Below are 17,348 nucleotides of genomic sequence, written 5' to 3'. Positions count from 1 at the left end.
TATTAAAATTTCCAGCAGACACATTATTTCTCTGTGTTCAAACTTGGACTTCACGGTAATTATAGAATACTTTTTTGCTTGTTTTATTTAAAAAATGCAATAGAGCCTGAAGTCCGGCAGGTTAATTCCCCCAGTTCCATTCTTCTTCCTCAAGATTGCTTTGGCTATTCGAGGTTTTTTGTATTTCCATACAAATTGTGAGATTATTTTTTCTAGTTCTGTGAAAAATATTGTTGGTAGCTTGACAGGGATTGCATTGAATGTATAAATTACTTTGGGTAGTATATTCATTTTTACAATATTTATTCTTCCAATCCACGAACACGGTATATTTCTCCATCTATTCATGTCCTCTTTAATTACCTAATTAAAATCAAAAGCTTATGCACAGCAAAGGAAACTCTAAGCAAGGTGAGAAGACAACCTTCAGAATGGGAGACAATAATAGCAAATGAAGCAACTGATAAAGGATTAATCTCCAAATTATACAAGCAGCTCCTGCAGCTTAATTCCAGAAAACTAAGTGACCCAATCAAAAAATGGGCCAAAGAACTAAACAGACATTTCTCCAAAGAAGACATAAAGATGGCTAATAAACACATGAAAAAATGCTCAACATCCCTCATCATCAGAGAAATGCAAATCAAAACCACAATGAGATACCATTTCACACCAGTCAGAATGGCTGCTATCCAAAAGTCTACATGCAATAAGTGCTGGAGAGGGTGTGGAGAGAAGGGAACCCTCTTACACTGTTGGTGGGAATGCAAACTAGTACAGCCACTATGGAGAACAGTGTGGAGATTCCTCAGAAAACTGGAAATAGAACTGCCATATGATCCAGCGATCGCACTCCTGGGCATACACACCGAGGAAACCAGAATTGAAAGAGACACATGTACTCCAATGTTCATTGCAGCACTGTTTATAATAGCCAGGACATGGAAGCAACCTAGATGTCCATCTGCAGATGAATGGATAAGAAAGCTTTGGTACATATACACAATGGAGTATTTCTCAGCCATCAAAAAGAATGCATTTGAATCAGTTTTAATGAGGTGGATGAAATTGGAGCCAATTATACAGAGTGAAGTAAGCCAGAAAGAAGAACATCAATACCGTATATTAACGCATATATATGGAATTTAGAAAAATGGTAACCTGAACCCTGTATAAGAGACTGCAAAAGAGACATAGGCATTTAGAACAGTCTTTGGGACTCTGTGGGAGAGGGTGAAGGTGGAATGATTGGAGAGAATGGAATTGTAGCATGTATATTATCATAAGTGACCAGTCCAGGTTCAACGCATAAATTTTCCTCTGTTCATTTCTTTGCATTTGTGCTTTTTTAATAAAATTCTTTTTTAGATATAAAAAAAAATGCATTGAACTTTATGAGTCTAGTAAAAGGAATGCACTCGAGATTTAAAACATTGTACATTAACATTTCCATAATATATACTGGGATATATTATATATATAATATATACTGGGATAGCAAAAAGAGGCATTTGTTCTGGTTTTGTGTGAGATTGACACTATGACATCTGTGCATGGGAAGAATTGATGAGAAAAGGGACTGCAAAATTTTTCATGTCAGTTATGCCTAAGACCTTGAGAAAATGATTACCCAGAACAAGAATATTTGAGTTATTGTCACATGATGGTTTCTAAGATCTTAACCTATAAGCAATTTAACCTCTTGGAACAAAGGTTACTTACTCTGGAAAAATAAGATAATAATATTATTCCTGCTCCATATACAAACAATGTATTTATAATAAAACAAATCTATATTTGACATGAAATCAAATATGCACTTAATGTTGCCTTTTTCTAATTTTTATTATTGCCTAAATCCTACGTTTTTGCTGCTAATGGAAATGGTTAGGAATTTTATTTATTTATTTGGCTACACCAGGTCTTAGTTGCAGTATGTAAAATTTTTGACCTTCACTGAAGCGTATGGTGTATAGTTCCCTGACCCGAGATTAAACTTGTGTCCCTTGTGGGAATGTGAAGTCTTAACTACTGGACCACCAGGGAAGTCCCAGGATTAGGAATTTTAAATGGCCATTTTGATGCTTCATATTAATTGTATATATTATTCAACTGCATAATTTATGTGTTCATCTTTTAAAAACAATATCACTTTCTATAGAGAGAAATAGGAACATAATCGAGGTGGGGAAGTCCAGGCAAATATGCCTCCACTGTACTTTCTTCTCTCTTTGCCTTCTTCTTTTCTATATTCTGGATCTGATTTTAAATGCAGTGTCAAACTTATGTATTAAACTAGCGTATGAGACTCTGCATTTGACACTTTTAGATAAAACAATTTCTAGTTTATAGACGAGGAAACAGAATCATAGAGGAGTTGAATGACTTGCTGAAGCTCATACAGTTAACAAGTGAGAGAGCTGGGTCAGACACCTAGAGTTCTTTGGTATCCAAACATTGTCCCTAACCTCCTTGTCTCCTAGGGCACTTGTGTTTGCATACCCATATCGTGTAACTTTTGTATTTCATGAGTACCAGCTGAAAGTAGTAGAAAGAATGTTGTACAGAAAGTCTGGAATCTGGGGTTCTAGGTCAACTTTTTCATCTTATTACCTCTATGATCTTAAGTTAGGATTTAAATATCCCCTGAACTTCCAGTTCATACCCTAGAGAATGAAGCTAATGATACTATTTTTTTCCTACCCATTTTACAGGAATGATATGGACACAATGAAAATTTTATGTAGATACTGTAAAGCTTTGTGATAAACTACATTACTGTTCAAAATTTTCACTGTCCCTCCCTCTGGAAGGATTTATACTTCCCCTTTTCAGCTGATATCTGACTGGGCATGTGTTTTGCTTTGGCCAATGAAATATGAGCAGAACTGATATGTTTTAAGTGGAAGTTTTTGATTTCTTTCCCCTGACTCTATTCTCTTTCATTTTTGCTTGCAAACCAGCCACTTTCTTTGGAGTTCATCTCTTTTTATATAATACATTGTTGAACATAACCAAGAGTATTAAACAGGATCCAACCATTAGAAGTGGAGAAGGAAATGGCAACCCACTCCAGTATTCTTGCCTGTCAGGCTTCAGTCCATGGAGTCACAAAGAGTCGGACATGACTGAGTGACTGAGAAAACCATTAGAAGATAAAACTGTGAACATCTGGCAGCAACATGAACTAATTAAAACAGAAAAAATGGCTTGAGTAAAAGCAATAGTGTGGTTATTTATCTCATTGTTGGGCTTCCCTAGTGGCTCAGAAGGTAAAGAATCTGTAAAATCTTCAGCTGACTAAGGTAATAGCCACTAAATTCTTTCAACTGGATAAAATTTCCTAGGGAGATGAGACTAAGATCATGGTCTCCTGGAAGCTTGACAAACCTGAACTAAAGTGGAGAAATGTTTCAAAAAGAATTGCTATATCGTAGTTCTGGGCACATGGTTTTGGTTTCAGTCAAGTAGAGAAGAAACTATGTTTTATAGACTAATGTGACCCAAAAAATTCACTAGACTCAATTTGCAAAACTTAATATGACTCTTAGGCATCCAGTCTTTTACGGGTAGAAAACACGATGTCAAATTTTCTCAGATTCCAAAAAGGTCATTGGTCTAATGTCTTCCTAAAGAAGTCAAGGGAGATGACAAAAAAATTCTTTCCAGAGGATTGAGCCAAAAGCTATTGATAGCAATGGTATAGAAAGCTTTTCCTTCAGGCAGAACCATGGCTAAATCAAGAAACATACTCTATTGTATTGGTCTCCTAGAGTTGCTGTAAAAATAAAATACTGCAGATTGATGGTTTAAACAACAGAAGTTTATTTTCTGTTGTGGAGAGTGAAAGTCTGAGATCAGGGTGCCAGCATGGTTATTTTGAGTAAGGACTCTTTTCCTGGCTTGCAGACAGCTGCCTTTTAAACATATAATCACATAGTCTTTCTTTGGTGTGAAAAGAGTGGGTAAGCTCATTGTTATCTCTTCTTGTAAGGATTCTTATCATATTCAATCAAGGTCCTAATCTTATCATATTATTAAGCCTTATTTATTTCATTAGATGGTTTTCTGGAACTCTCTTGCTTTCTCCATGATCCAGCAGATGTTGCCAATTTGATCTCTGGTGCCTCTGCCTTTTCTAAAACCTGCTTGAACATCTAGGGGTTCACAGTTCACATATTGCTGAAGCCTGGTTTGGAGAATTTTGAGCATGACTTTACTAGCGTGTGAGATGAGTGCAATTGTGCGGTAGTTGGAGCATTCTTTGGCATTGCCTTTCATTGGGATTGGAATGAAGACTGACCTTTTCCAGTCCTGTGGCCACTGCTGAGTTTTCCAAATTTGCTGGCATATTGAGTGCAGCACTTTCACGGCATCATCTTTCAAGATTTGAAATAGCTCAATTGGAATTCTATCACCTCCACTAGCTTTGTTCATAGTGATGCTTTCTAAGGCCCACTTGACTTCACATTCCAAGATGTCTGGCTCTAGGTCAGTGATCACGTTATCGTGACTATCTTGGTCGTGAAGATCTTTTCTGTACAGTTCTGTGTATTCTTGCCACCTCTTCTTAATATCTTCTGCTTCTGTTAGGTCCATACCATTTCTGTCCTTTATCGAGCCCATCTTTGCATGATATGTTCCCTTGGAATCTCGAATTTTCTTGAAGACATCTCTTGTTTTTTCTATTCTGTTGTTTTCCTCTATTTCTTTGCATTGATCACTGAGGAAGGCTTTCTGATCTCTCTTTGCTATTCTTTGGAACTCTGCATTCAGATCCTTTATCTTTTCTTTTCTCCTTTGCTTTTCGCTTCTCTTCCTTTCACAGCTATTTGTAAGGCCTCCTCAGACAGCCATTTTGCTTTTTTGCATTTCTTTTCCATGGGGATGGTCTTGGTCCCTGTCTCCTAAACAACGTCACGAATCTCCGTCCAGAGTTCATCAGGCACTCTATCTATCAGATCTAGTCCCTTAAATCTATTTCTCACTTCCACTGTATAATCATAAGGGATTTGATTGAGGTCATATCTGAATGGTCTAGTGGTTTTCCCTACTTTCTTCAATTTAAGTCTGAATTTGGCAATAAGCAGTTCATGATCTGAGCCACAGTCAGCTCCTGGTCTTGTTTTTGCTAACTGTGTAGAGCTTCTCCATTTTTGGCTGCAAAGAATATAATCAATCTGATTTCGGTTTTGACCAACTGGTGATGTCCATGTGTAGAGTCTTCTCTTGTGTTGTTAGAAGAGGGTGTTTGCTATGACCAGTGCGTTCTCTTGGCAAAACTCTATTAGCCTTTGCCCTGCTTCATTCCGTGCTCCAAGGCCAAATTTGCCTGTTACTCCAGGTGTTTCTTGACTTCCTACTTTTGCATTCCAGTCCCCTATGATGAAAAGGACATCTTTTTTGGGTGTTAGTTCTAAAAGGTCTTGTAGGTCTTCATAGAACCGTTTAACTTCGGCTTCTTCAGCGTTACTGTTTGGGGCATAGGCCTGGATTACTGTAATATTGAATGGTTAGCCTTGGAAATGAACAGAAATCGTTCTGTCGTTTTTAAGATTGCATCCAAGTACTGCATTTCGGACCCTTTCGTTTTCCATGATGGCTACTCCATTTCTTCTAAGGGACTCCTGCCCCAGTAGTAGATATAATGGTCATCTGGTTAAATTCACCCATCCCAGTCCATTTTAATTCACTGATTCCTAGAATGTCTATGTTCACTCTTGCCATCTCCTGTTTGACCACTTCCAATTTGCCTTGATTCATGGACCTAACATTCCAGGTTCCTATGCAATATTGCTCTTTACAGCACCGGACCTTGCCTCTATCACCGGTCACATCCACAACTGGGTATTGGTTTTGATTTGGCTCCATCCCTTCATTCTTTCTGGAGTTATTTCTCCACTGATCTCCAGTAGCATACTGGGCACCTACCGACCTGGGGAATTCCTCATTCAGTATCCTATCATTTTGCCCTTTGATACTGTTCATGGGGTTCTCAAGGCAAGTATACTGAGGTGGTTTGCCATTCCCTTCTCCAGTGGACCACATTCAGCTGTGGTCCATGTGATCAGATCGACTAGTTTCCTGTGATTATGATTTCAGTGTGTCTGCCCTCTGATGCCCCCTCGCAATACCTACCGTCTTATTTGGGTTTCTCTTACCTTGGGCGTGGGATATCTCTTCACAGCTGCTCCAAGAAAACGCAGCCACTGCACCTTACCTTGGATGAGGGGTATCTCCTCAAGGCCACCCCTCCTGACCTTGAACGTGGAGTAGCTCCTCTCGGCCCTCCTGCGCCCACGCAGCCACCGCTTATTGGACGTGGGGTAGCTCCTCTCGGCCATCAGGAAGCAACAGTCAGAACTGTACATGGAACAACAGACTGGTTCCAAATTGGAAAAGGAGTGCGTCAAGGCTGTGTCTTGTCACCCTGCTTATTTAACTTATATGCAGAGTATATCATGAGGAACACTGGGCTGGAAGAAGCACAAGCTGGAATCGAGATTGCTGGGAGAAATATCAATAACCTCAGATATGCAGATGACACTACCCTTATGGCAGAAAGTGAAGAGGAACTAAAAAGCCTCTTGATGAAAGTGAAAGAGGAGAGTGAAAAGGTTGGCTTGAAGCTCAACATTCAGAAAACAAAGATCATGGCATCTGGTCCCATCACTTCTTGGGAAATAGATGGGGAAATAGTGGAAATACTGTCAGACTTTATTTTTTTGGGCTCCAAAATCACTGCAGATGCTGATTGCAGCCAGGAAATTAAAAGACGCTTACTCCTTGGAAGGAAAGTTATGACCAACCTAGATAGTATATTAAAAAGCAGAGACATTACTTTGCCAACCCAGGTCCGTCTAGTCAAGGCAATGGTTTTTCCCGTGGTCATGTATGGATGTGAGAGTTGGACTGTGAAGAAAGCTGATTGCCGAAGAATTGATGCTTTTGAACTGTGGTGTTGGAGAAGACTCTTGAGAGTCCCTTGTACTGCAAGGAGATCCAACTAGTCCATTCTAAAGATCAATCCTGGATGTTCATTGGAAGGACTGATGCTAAAGCTGAAACTGCAATACTTTGGCCACCTCATGCGACGAGTTGACTCACTGGAAAAGACTCTGATGCTGGGAAAGGTTGGGGGCAGGAGGAGAAGGGGATGACAGAGAATGAGATGGCTGGATGGCATCACCGCCTCTGTGGACATGAGTTTGAGTGAAGTCCGGGAGTTGGTGATGGACAGGGAGGCCTGGCGTGCTGTGATTCATGGGGTCGCGGAGAGTTGGACACGACTGAGTGACTGAAATGAACTGATTTCATTAGAGGTCCTATCTCCAAATACAGTCACACTGGAAGGTTGGAGCTTCAACATATGAATTTTGATGGTACACGAACATTAAGTCCATAATTCCTACCTTCACATTAAGGTCCTTTCGTTGCCTGTTAGCAGGATTTTAGAATTACTATGGATCAGTGGACTCTTTTGTACACTATTCTTCCAGTTCCTGGGTTGGTGTGATTATTATGAAGCAGGGCTGCATAGGGAGCGCTGATAAGTTGTTTCTTTGGTTCTGTCTGGGTCTTTGGATCAAGAGGATACACATATGAACCTAGTGTTGAAACTCTCGTAAGAGTGTGAGTCTCATGCCTTGATGAAATGATGGGGCCTTTGGATTTCTTTTGGAGATCATTTGGAAATTATATTTTATACATGGCAAAGAGGATGTTAAATATTTGTAAATAACAGAGCAGACTGTTAAACCTCATACTGTGGTTTAACTTTTTTTCTTTTTTTCTGCCTTCCTTGCAATGTCCTTTCTTGTCATATATCTTCCTATGGGAGGATTATATATTTGAATTCTATCAGTGTTAGACTACAATATGACTTGTTTTGTTTGGCCAAGTAAATGTGAACAAAAATAATGTTTGTCACTTTTAGTGAAAATGTTAAGACAGAGTGTGCTCACTATGAGATGGGCAATTTCTTAGATAAAGTGTACTCCATCAACCTTAGTGTTATTGAGATGATAACGTTGAGCAGAACCATGTGGTATGAATAAGAGGAAAAACACAATAAAATAAAACTTCTGTTGCTGTGAGCCATTGAGAGTTTGAGTTGATTTGTTATTACATATAACCCAGCCTAAGCTAACTGATAGCATCCTATGTATATATGGGGAATTAATATCATACTTAGTATATAAGTTCCAAATTTAGTCAAATTGACCAAAAGATTAAACATGCTGTTTTATTTACCAGAATCTTGAAGTTAAAGTTGAGCTATAGAAATGCACATTTTCCTATAGAAGATCAGCCCAAAGAATAATTGAATCTTTTATTTTACTTCAGTGTTAGTATTATAAGATCCACCAAACTGTTCTTTTTTGTTTCAACTTTTCAGTTTATATTGGGGTATAGCCGATTAACAGTGTTGTGATAGTTTCAGGTGGACAGCAAAAGGACTCAGTCATACAACATACAAGTATCCATTCTCCCCCAAACTCCCCTCCCATGCAGACTGCCACATAACATTGAGCAGAGTTCCATGTGCTATACAGTAGGTCCTTGTTGGTTCTTAACACAAGTTTGGAAAGTCTCAAAATGAAGAATAGAAATTCTGGAAAAGAATTCCTTCCTCCAGGGAGTGTTTCATGACTCTTAGCTCCTTTTCCAAATCATGACAGGGGTATAGTTCCCAGGGATGACAAACTTGCTGACTCATCCAGTCCCATTTTATTATAATAAATTTAGGATGACTTCAGCAACATTTTCTATGAACTGGCCAAACCTATTAAGAGGCCAACTCTGCTTTTTTTTTTCAAATTAAAATTCAATTGATGCCGCAGTGTGAGATCTCTAGCTTATCTGGCCTTCATTAAAGGCCTATTAAACTATTTTAAAAGTTTTACATTTTTGGACATTTATACCATTACATATAATATTAATTGCCAAAGTGTACTAATTAGCTGATTAGAGTAACTGTTCTTTGTATCTATACCATTTCACTTACTATAAAGTCCACATTCTAAGTAGCATTAGCAGTAAAGAGGGAAGAATTTTTGTGTTAGAAGGGAAAAGGGGGCAACCAAGCATTCCATGATCATCAGTATTCTTTTCAAATTGCACCAACTGGAACTCCTTTAGTCATTGCCTTGTTTTCAATCACTTGAAGGGACTAGGTCCTCATTAGTAAGCTTCTCCATCCAGTTTCTGGTGCTGGAGAGAGATAAAATAGACTTACTCAGCACTACAGATAGAGTTCATTGATCTTCCAGGCTGCAAACACTTGATCAGCTCTTCTCATACTTAACAGCATCTCCACATGGGGATGTCTGAAATCAGTGAGCAGCAGCAACTTAGCCAAATGAGATACTAACCAGATGTACTGTGATTGTGAGGATGTTCTATCTGCCTACATTAAGACCCAGAATAATTTGTGAGTGTAAGAGCCCAGGCTAATTAACAAGACTTTTTTTTTTTTAATCCTATAAAACCTCTGTTAAGCTTTATCAAGTGAATATAAAATACTGTCCTAATACAAAATCTTAATTTTATAGATATGGAGTATAAATATTTCCTTAAGTTTATATCATGTGAAAACAGAAAATCAAAACAGAACGATTCAACAGGACTACTGAGTATAATGTAATCATTGATAAAAGCCCAAGTTGGAGAAATCTTGGTGGAGAGAAAGCTAAGTATTCCAGGGTTAGGCTACAAAGTTTTGCAATGGAAATATTTGAAAAGAGGTGACTTCCTTTGATGAAAATAGAAAAACTAGTTCCAGCACCAATAGTATATTATTTGAGAAGTCCAAGTCTATATTTTCTGAATAATGTCAATAGAAATGCTAATAAACCTCATGGAAATTTCCAAATGTTGTGATTCCTAAACTTCTAAAATTACGTACTGCTTACTTTCTTGTTTATTTCACTTGCACTTTATATTCTGATTAAAAATCAGTTTATGCTTTTAAAATATTTGGAGACGGTAAATCCTTATTGTCAAGCCATCTTGCAGTGTAACAGGAATGATTTAATATTCATGTTTGTATTTATTCAATACCTATTTCTAAGTACTTATTTAGTTTTAACAATCAACTTATGTGTTGGCAACACATTTCTATTGATCCCTCACTTGAGCAATTTCTTAGACAATGGCATGACTGAGGCTTATGCTTATTTGGGTGCTCATTTTCAACATTGACATTCGCTGCTCTGTAAATAGGACCACTGTTAAGGAAGAGTGTGTTTTTTCCCAAATATGTGTTGAAGAAAGGTTAAGTATTCACCACTGGGGAGAAAATTAAGAGGTCATATTGGGTATTGTATCTAGTGCAGGAGGAATATCTAATATGGGATCTAGTATAGGAGTCTGGGAAAATATTGAGAAATAGAGAAGAAAACAAGATATTTCAACATGGTTTCAACTTGGTTAAAATATTGAGAATAGTTAATAACGTTAGAAATAATTCAATAACATTAGCAGTAGAGTATGAAACTTTAGAACTGAAAGACCCCTCAGAAATTGCTTTGTTCAGCTTCTATGCTTTAGATAGAAAGAAAAAAATGATCCAGATATATTCAGTGCAATAGTGCAAAGGAATGACAGTTTTAAAGCTTGAGTAAAGGACTTTGTGACTAATCAGTGCTCTTTCTCTTGCTCAAAGTTGATTCCCGATGGTCTTAAAAATCATAACTTGTTGAACTTATTAGGGAAAGGTCAGGACGCAATTCTCCTATCAGTGTTTTTATTTTCCCCTAGATCAGATGGGCACTGGTTGCTGTTAAGGACCAGTCCATAGAATGATGATTCTCCTTGAACTGAATTCTAAAATTCATGGTTTCGGGAAGAATTAGTGGTAGCTAAGAAATTTAATTGTCCAAAGATAAATATAATTTTCTAAAGTTTTAAAAAATCTGGCCTGTAACTCATCTTTTCTTTTTTATGTACAACTTCTTTTCCTCCATTTATTGAACTAAAGGCCTGGATAAAAGATCTTATACCGAACTTCTATTCTATTATTTGAGTTATGTCTATTACAATAAAGCGAGGAGCAGTTATTTTTCAACCATGTTCTTGCAAACACTGTTAGGTGGGAATATGACTTCCCCACACCATTATCTCTAATATAGGTCCACCGTGGTAGAGCCTGATTAGTATCAAGCTCCCAGAATCTCTCTTTGCTCACTCTACATCTCGCAAGTAAGAGTGACTTATCTGAGTGGAGAATTTGGTAATAGTGAACGTACCGTGTTTGCCTCAGTTCTGCCTTTTTTTTTTCTTGTCTGTTGGGAGCTAACTGGTCCAGGAAGCAGGAGTCTCTATACCACTCAGAATGAGGAGAGCATCCGCTGTCTAGTTTTTCCTATAAAAATATCATAAAATATGCCTAATTATTGGGCCTAGTTGGGCTTCCCTGGTGGCTCAGTGGTAAAGATTCTGCCTGCAATATGAGAGATGCAGGAGACATGTGTTCTCTGCGTTAGATAGATCCCCAGGTGGAGGGCATGGCAACCCACTCCAGTATTCTTGCCTGGAGAATCCCATGGAGAGAGGAGCCTGGCGGGCTACAGTCCACAGAGTTGCAGAGTCTGACATGACTGAATCGATTGCACAGGCATGCATCGTTGTCTGAGGGGGCCTTACAAATAGCTGTGAAAGACGAGAAGTGAAAATCAAAGGAGAGAAGGAAAGATATACCCATTTGAATGCAGAGTTCCAAAGAATAGCAAGGAGAGATAAGAAAGCCTTCCTCAGCTATCAAGGCAAAGAAATAGAGGAAAACAACAGAAAAGGAAAGACTAGAGATCTGTTCAAGAAAATCAGAGATACCAAGGGAACATTTTTTGCAAAAATGGGCTCAATAAAGGACAGAAATGGTATGGACCTAACAGAAGCAGAAGATATTAAGAAGAGGTGGCAAGAATACACAGAATTGTACAAAAAAGATCTTCATGACCCAGATAATCACGATGGTGTGATCACTCACCTAGAGCCAGACATTCTGGAATGTGAAATCAAGTGGGCCTTAGGAAGCATCACTATGAACAAAGCTAGTGGAGGTGATGGAATTCCAGTTGAGCTATTTAAAATCCTGAAAGATGATGCTGTGAAAGTGCTGCACTCAATATGCCAGCAAATTTGGAAAACTCAGCAGTGGCCACAGGACTGGAAAAGGTCAGTTTTCATTCAAATCCCAAAGAAAGGCAATGCCAAAGAATGCTCAGACTACCACACAATTGTGCTCATCTCACACTCTAGTAAAGTCATGCTCAAAATTCTCCAAGCCAGGCTTCAGTAATACGTGAACCATGAACTTCCAGATGTTCAAGCTGAATTTAGAAAAGGCAGGGGAACCAGAGATCAAATTGCCAATATCTGATGGATCATTAAAAAGCAAGAGAGTTCCAGAAAAACTTCTATTTCTGCTTCATTGACTATGCCAAAGCCTTTGACTGTGTGGATCACAATAAACTGTGGAAAATTCTGAAAGATATGAAAATACCAGACCACCTGACCTTCCTCTTGAGAAACCTGTATGCAGGTCAGGAAGCAAGAGTTAAAACTGGACATGGAACAACAGACTGGTTCCAAATCAGGAAAGGAATACGTCAAGGCTGTATATTGTCACCCTGCTTATTTAACTTCTATGCAGAGTACGTCATGAGAAACAGCGGGCTGGATGAAGTACAAGCTGGAATCAAGATTGCTGGGAGAAATATCAATAACCTCAGATATGCAGATGATACCACTCTTATGGCAGAAAGTGAAGAAGAACGAAAGAGCCTCTGATGAAAGTGAAAGAGGAGAGTGAAAAAGTTGGCTTGAAGCTCAACATTCAGAAAACTAAGATCATGGCATCCAGTCCCATCACTTCATGGCAAATAGATGGGGAAACAGTGGAAACAGTGTCAGACTTTATTTTTTGGGCTCCAAAATCACTGCAGATGGTGACTTCAGCCAGGACATTAAAAAACACTTGCTCCTCGGAAGGAAAGTTGTGACCAACCTAGACAGCATATTAAAAAGCAGAGAGATTACTTTGCCATCAAAGGTCCATCTATTCGAAGCTGTGGTTTTTCCAGTAGTCATGTATGGATGTGAGAGTTGGACCATAAAAAAAGCTGAGCACCAAAGAATTGATTCTTTGAACTGTGGTGCTGGAGAAGACGCTTGAGAGTCCCTTGGACTGCAAGGAGATGCAGCCAATCCATTCTAAAGGAGATCAGACCTGAATATTCATTGGAAGGATTGATGTTGAAGCTGAAACTCCAATACTTTGGCCATCTGATATGAAGAACTGACTCATTTGAAAAGAACATGATGCTGGGAAAGATGTGGGAGGAGAAGGGGACGACAGTGGATGAGATGTTTGGATGGCATCACAGACTCAATGGCTGTGGGTTTGTGTAAACTAAGGCAGTTGGTGATGGACAGGGAAGCCTGGCATGCTGCAGTCCATGGGGTAAAAAAGAGTCAGACATGACTGACCGACTGAACAGAACTGAATTGAACTGTTAGGGTTATCATGGTTCTCATAGTAAGTTATCTGCTCTAACAGTCTTTATGGCTAGCAAATATATTATTTCGGTCTGTATTCCTTTCTTATCTAAGTTATCAATTTGTTTTGAAGAAACAAGAATCCTATAAACCTCAAAAAAATGTTCCTGGCATAAAATAATTAACTGACTCATTGATGTTGGGAAACATTGAGGGCAGGAGGAGAAGGGGATGAGAGAGGTTGAGATGGTTGGATGGCATAACTGACTCAAGAGACTTGAGTCTGAGTAAGTTCCAGGAGTTGGTGATGTCCACGAAGCCTGGTGTGCTGAAGTCCATGGGATCACAAAGAGTTGGACACAACTGAGTGACTGAACTGAACTGATGTAATCCACCAAAATATAATATTTAAAAATTAGCTTAACAACATTTTAGGGAGAACGGAAACTCCCATTTTTTCCCTCCTTTCCCATCAACTATATTAGAGAACTCTGAATTAGTGAGCACTCCTAGACTCCTGGTTAGAGATAGAATTTCTCCTCATGATGCCTTCTTGGTTCATATAATGAAATACTCTTCTTCCCACCTTCTGGGAGTTGGTGAAGGGCTTTCTTCCCTCAATTTCTCTCTCTTGGCAGTCCATCAACTTTGCATACCCAGTATCCATGGAATCTTGGCTATCTCACACCTGCAGACCTCTTTCTGAAAAGAAGCTCATGTTTTAATTTTTATTTATTTCTCTGTTCACATTTTCTCTTCTTTCCCCGAAACTCTGTTCTATTTTGAGTCTCTCTTTTTCACATAATTTCTGTAATATTCCTCCCCGTCAGTCCCCCACACTCACATATAACACCCATACATCTATATCTGTAGAGAGAGGAAAAGAGTCATATATGGATGTAAGAGTTGGACCATGCTGCTGCTGCTGCTGCTAAGTCACTTCAGTCGTGTCCGACTCTGTGTGACCTCATAGACGGAAGTCCACCAGGCTCCCCCGTCCCTGGGATTCTCCAGGCAAGAACACTGGAGTGGGTTGCCATTTCCTTCTCCAATGTGTGAAAGTGGAAAGTGAAAAGTGAAAGTGAAGTCGCTCAGTCGTGTCCGACCCTTAGCGACCCCATGGACTGCAGCCTACCAGGCTCCTCCATCCATGGGATTTTCTAGGCAATAGTACTGGAGTGGCTTGCCATTGCCTTCTCCAGGAGTTGGACCATAAATAGGAGTAAATCATAAAGGAAATCAACCCTGAATATCCCATTGGAAGGACTGATGCTAATGCCGAAGTTCTAATACTTTAGCCACCTGATGTGAAGAGCTGACTCATTAGAAAAGACTGATATTGGGTAAGTTAGAGGGCAGAGAAGGGGGTGACAGAGGTTGAATGGCATCACCGACTCAATGGACATGAGTTTAAACCAAATATCATATACTAATGCATATATATGGAATCTAGAAAAATGGTACTGATGAAATTATTTGCAGGGCATCAGTGGAGACACAGACGTAGAGAACAGACTTATGGACACAGTGTGGGAGAGAAAGGAAGAGTGGATGTATGGAAAGAGTAACATGGAAACATACATTACTATATGTAAAATGGGTAGCCAGTGGGAATTTGTTGTATGACTCAGGGAACCCAAATCGGGGCTCTGTAACAACCTAGAGGGGTGGGATGGGGAGGGAGGTGGGAGGGAGGTTTAAGAGAGAGGGGTCATATGTATACCTATGGCTGATTTATTTGATGTTTGGCAGGAACCAACACAATACTATAAAGCAATTATCCTTCAATTAAAAAATATATATATATATACTTCTTTATAGTATACATAATCCTTACATTTTGTACTGTAGGAAAATGATGATTGATTTTCAGTGACTAACTCGCTTCTACTTTGCCATTTATGGTATCTATATATCTGATATTACTCCATAGACCCACCAAAGAAGAGTTACTGGAACTGACAGTCTGAGAAAATCTCCCTGACTTTACTCACAACCCTTGAAAAAGAAAGTCAATAATGCAACTACTGTGATCTGCTGAGCTAGATAATGGTGCTTGATGTTAGGTGTATTTGCAAATTTGATTTCCTTGAGAAGGAAATATGTACTACTAAGTACTCCATGAACTTCTGTGAAGAGTCACTTTTAAAAAGCTATTGCATTTTCTTTATTCTGACTACAACTTTTAATATTTTATATCCTACAAATCTTCACCTGGAATGCAGTGGAAAGAACCAATTGAAATTTCCTCCTGTTGGAGGCATATTGTTAAGAAAGGAGTGATTTTTAAAATATTAGGAAATGATCAGTGCTTCATTTGATAAAACAGTGTAGAGTAATATGAACTGCATAAATTCTTCCAAGATGCCAAGGCTAGGTCACATTTAACTAGTGTTGCAGGAGTCTTGCCCTCAATAGCTGACATTAATAATTAAACTATTTAGCAAGTTTTGTCTGTGACACTAGAATTACTTGGATCCATGGATCAAGGCTAGAGTTACTTAAAGACTGAGGCAGGGTTCTGTGCAAATCAACTGTCAAGAGGATGCTGAGTCTATTGAAGAGAGAGGACTCCATGTAGGATAATGGAGGACCTCTCGTAAGGAAAGCTCAGGCCCAGCTTGCACCTGTTTTGAAGACTGAGAAAAAACTCAGTTCATGATGATGTGATGTTGAGAGGGTGATGAGGAAAGACATCCAATTAATTGGGAGATGTTTGCAGAACCCAGAGCAGTATTATCCTAATGAGGAGCCAAGGAGTTTTAAAAATAAATTGTTGGTTTCATTTAAAAAAATTAGTTCTGAAAGATCAACAGGAAATGAGCTATTGACTATGTGTTGACATTTTAGGCCATAAAGGGACTGGAAGGAATACAAAATACCCTTCAAATATGCTGATGCATTTGAGTGACATTTATACAGGAGAAAAATATTAAAATCATATTTTCCCCACTCTTAAGGCTATACACCAAGATTAGGGAATTAAACAATTGGCCTTTTAAAAGAAGTTTGTAATTTATAATGCTAGTGTTGCTCCAGTGGTTTGTTGGGCATTGAGACCAATATGCAAGTTGAACACCAGGTCCTGATAACTTTCAGATACTCCCTGATGATAAACAATGCCCTCTTAGGGTGATTTTGTGTATCTTTTATTTCCAACATTAACCAAAAGTGTAAGATAAACTGAATCATAACCCAGAGGTAATGATAAAAATAATTGTTTCCAAAGCTTTGTTATATTTTTGTTAATATTAGCTGAATTACAGAGCACACCTTTCCTTATATCACCTAATTATTTCCTTCTAGAGTAGAGGTCAGATAGAGCAGAAATTTGAGTTCAAGATGGCTTATACATATTTTTTGTTTGTTATTTTCAGTTCAATAAAAATTGAGAACATTCTCAGAAGCATCCAGATCTTCAGATGCTCTTGAAAAAGTAAAAGATCTAGGACCACTTTCCCCATTTCCTTCATGGAAATGCCTTAATGGAGTGGAAGAGTACTGCATATCCAAGCAGAGCAGGTGTTTTACAATATTGTACCACTCTCTATAGGACTCCCCTGGTGGCTCAGATGGTAAAGCGTCTGCCTACAATGCAGGAGACCCGGGTTCAATCCCTGGGCCGGGAATATCTCCTGGAGAAGGAAATGGCAACCCACTCCAGTACTCTTGCCTGGAAACTCCCATGGACAGAGGAGCCTGGTAGGCTACAGTCCATGGGGTCGCAAAGAGTTGGACACGGCTGAGCGACTTCACTTTCACTTTCACCACTCTCTGTGGTGTTATGTTAGACTAGCCTCATTACTTATTTAACCTGAGTAGCCTTCTGAGTATTAGAACTTGTGACT

Source organism: Moschus berezovskii, chromosome 10, assembly GCF_049115385.1.
Source record: "Moschus berezovskii isolate FMDL1 chromosome 10, NW_MosBer_1.0, whole genome shotgun sequence".
Lineage (NCBI taxonomy): Eukaryota > Metazoa > Chordata > Mammalia > Artiodactyla > Moschidae > Moschus > Moschus berezovskii.
The sequence above is the reverse complement of the archived record's forward strand: the minus strand, read 5'-3'. Positions refer to the sequence as shown.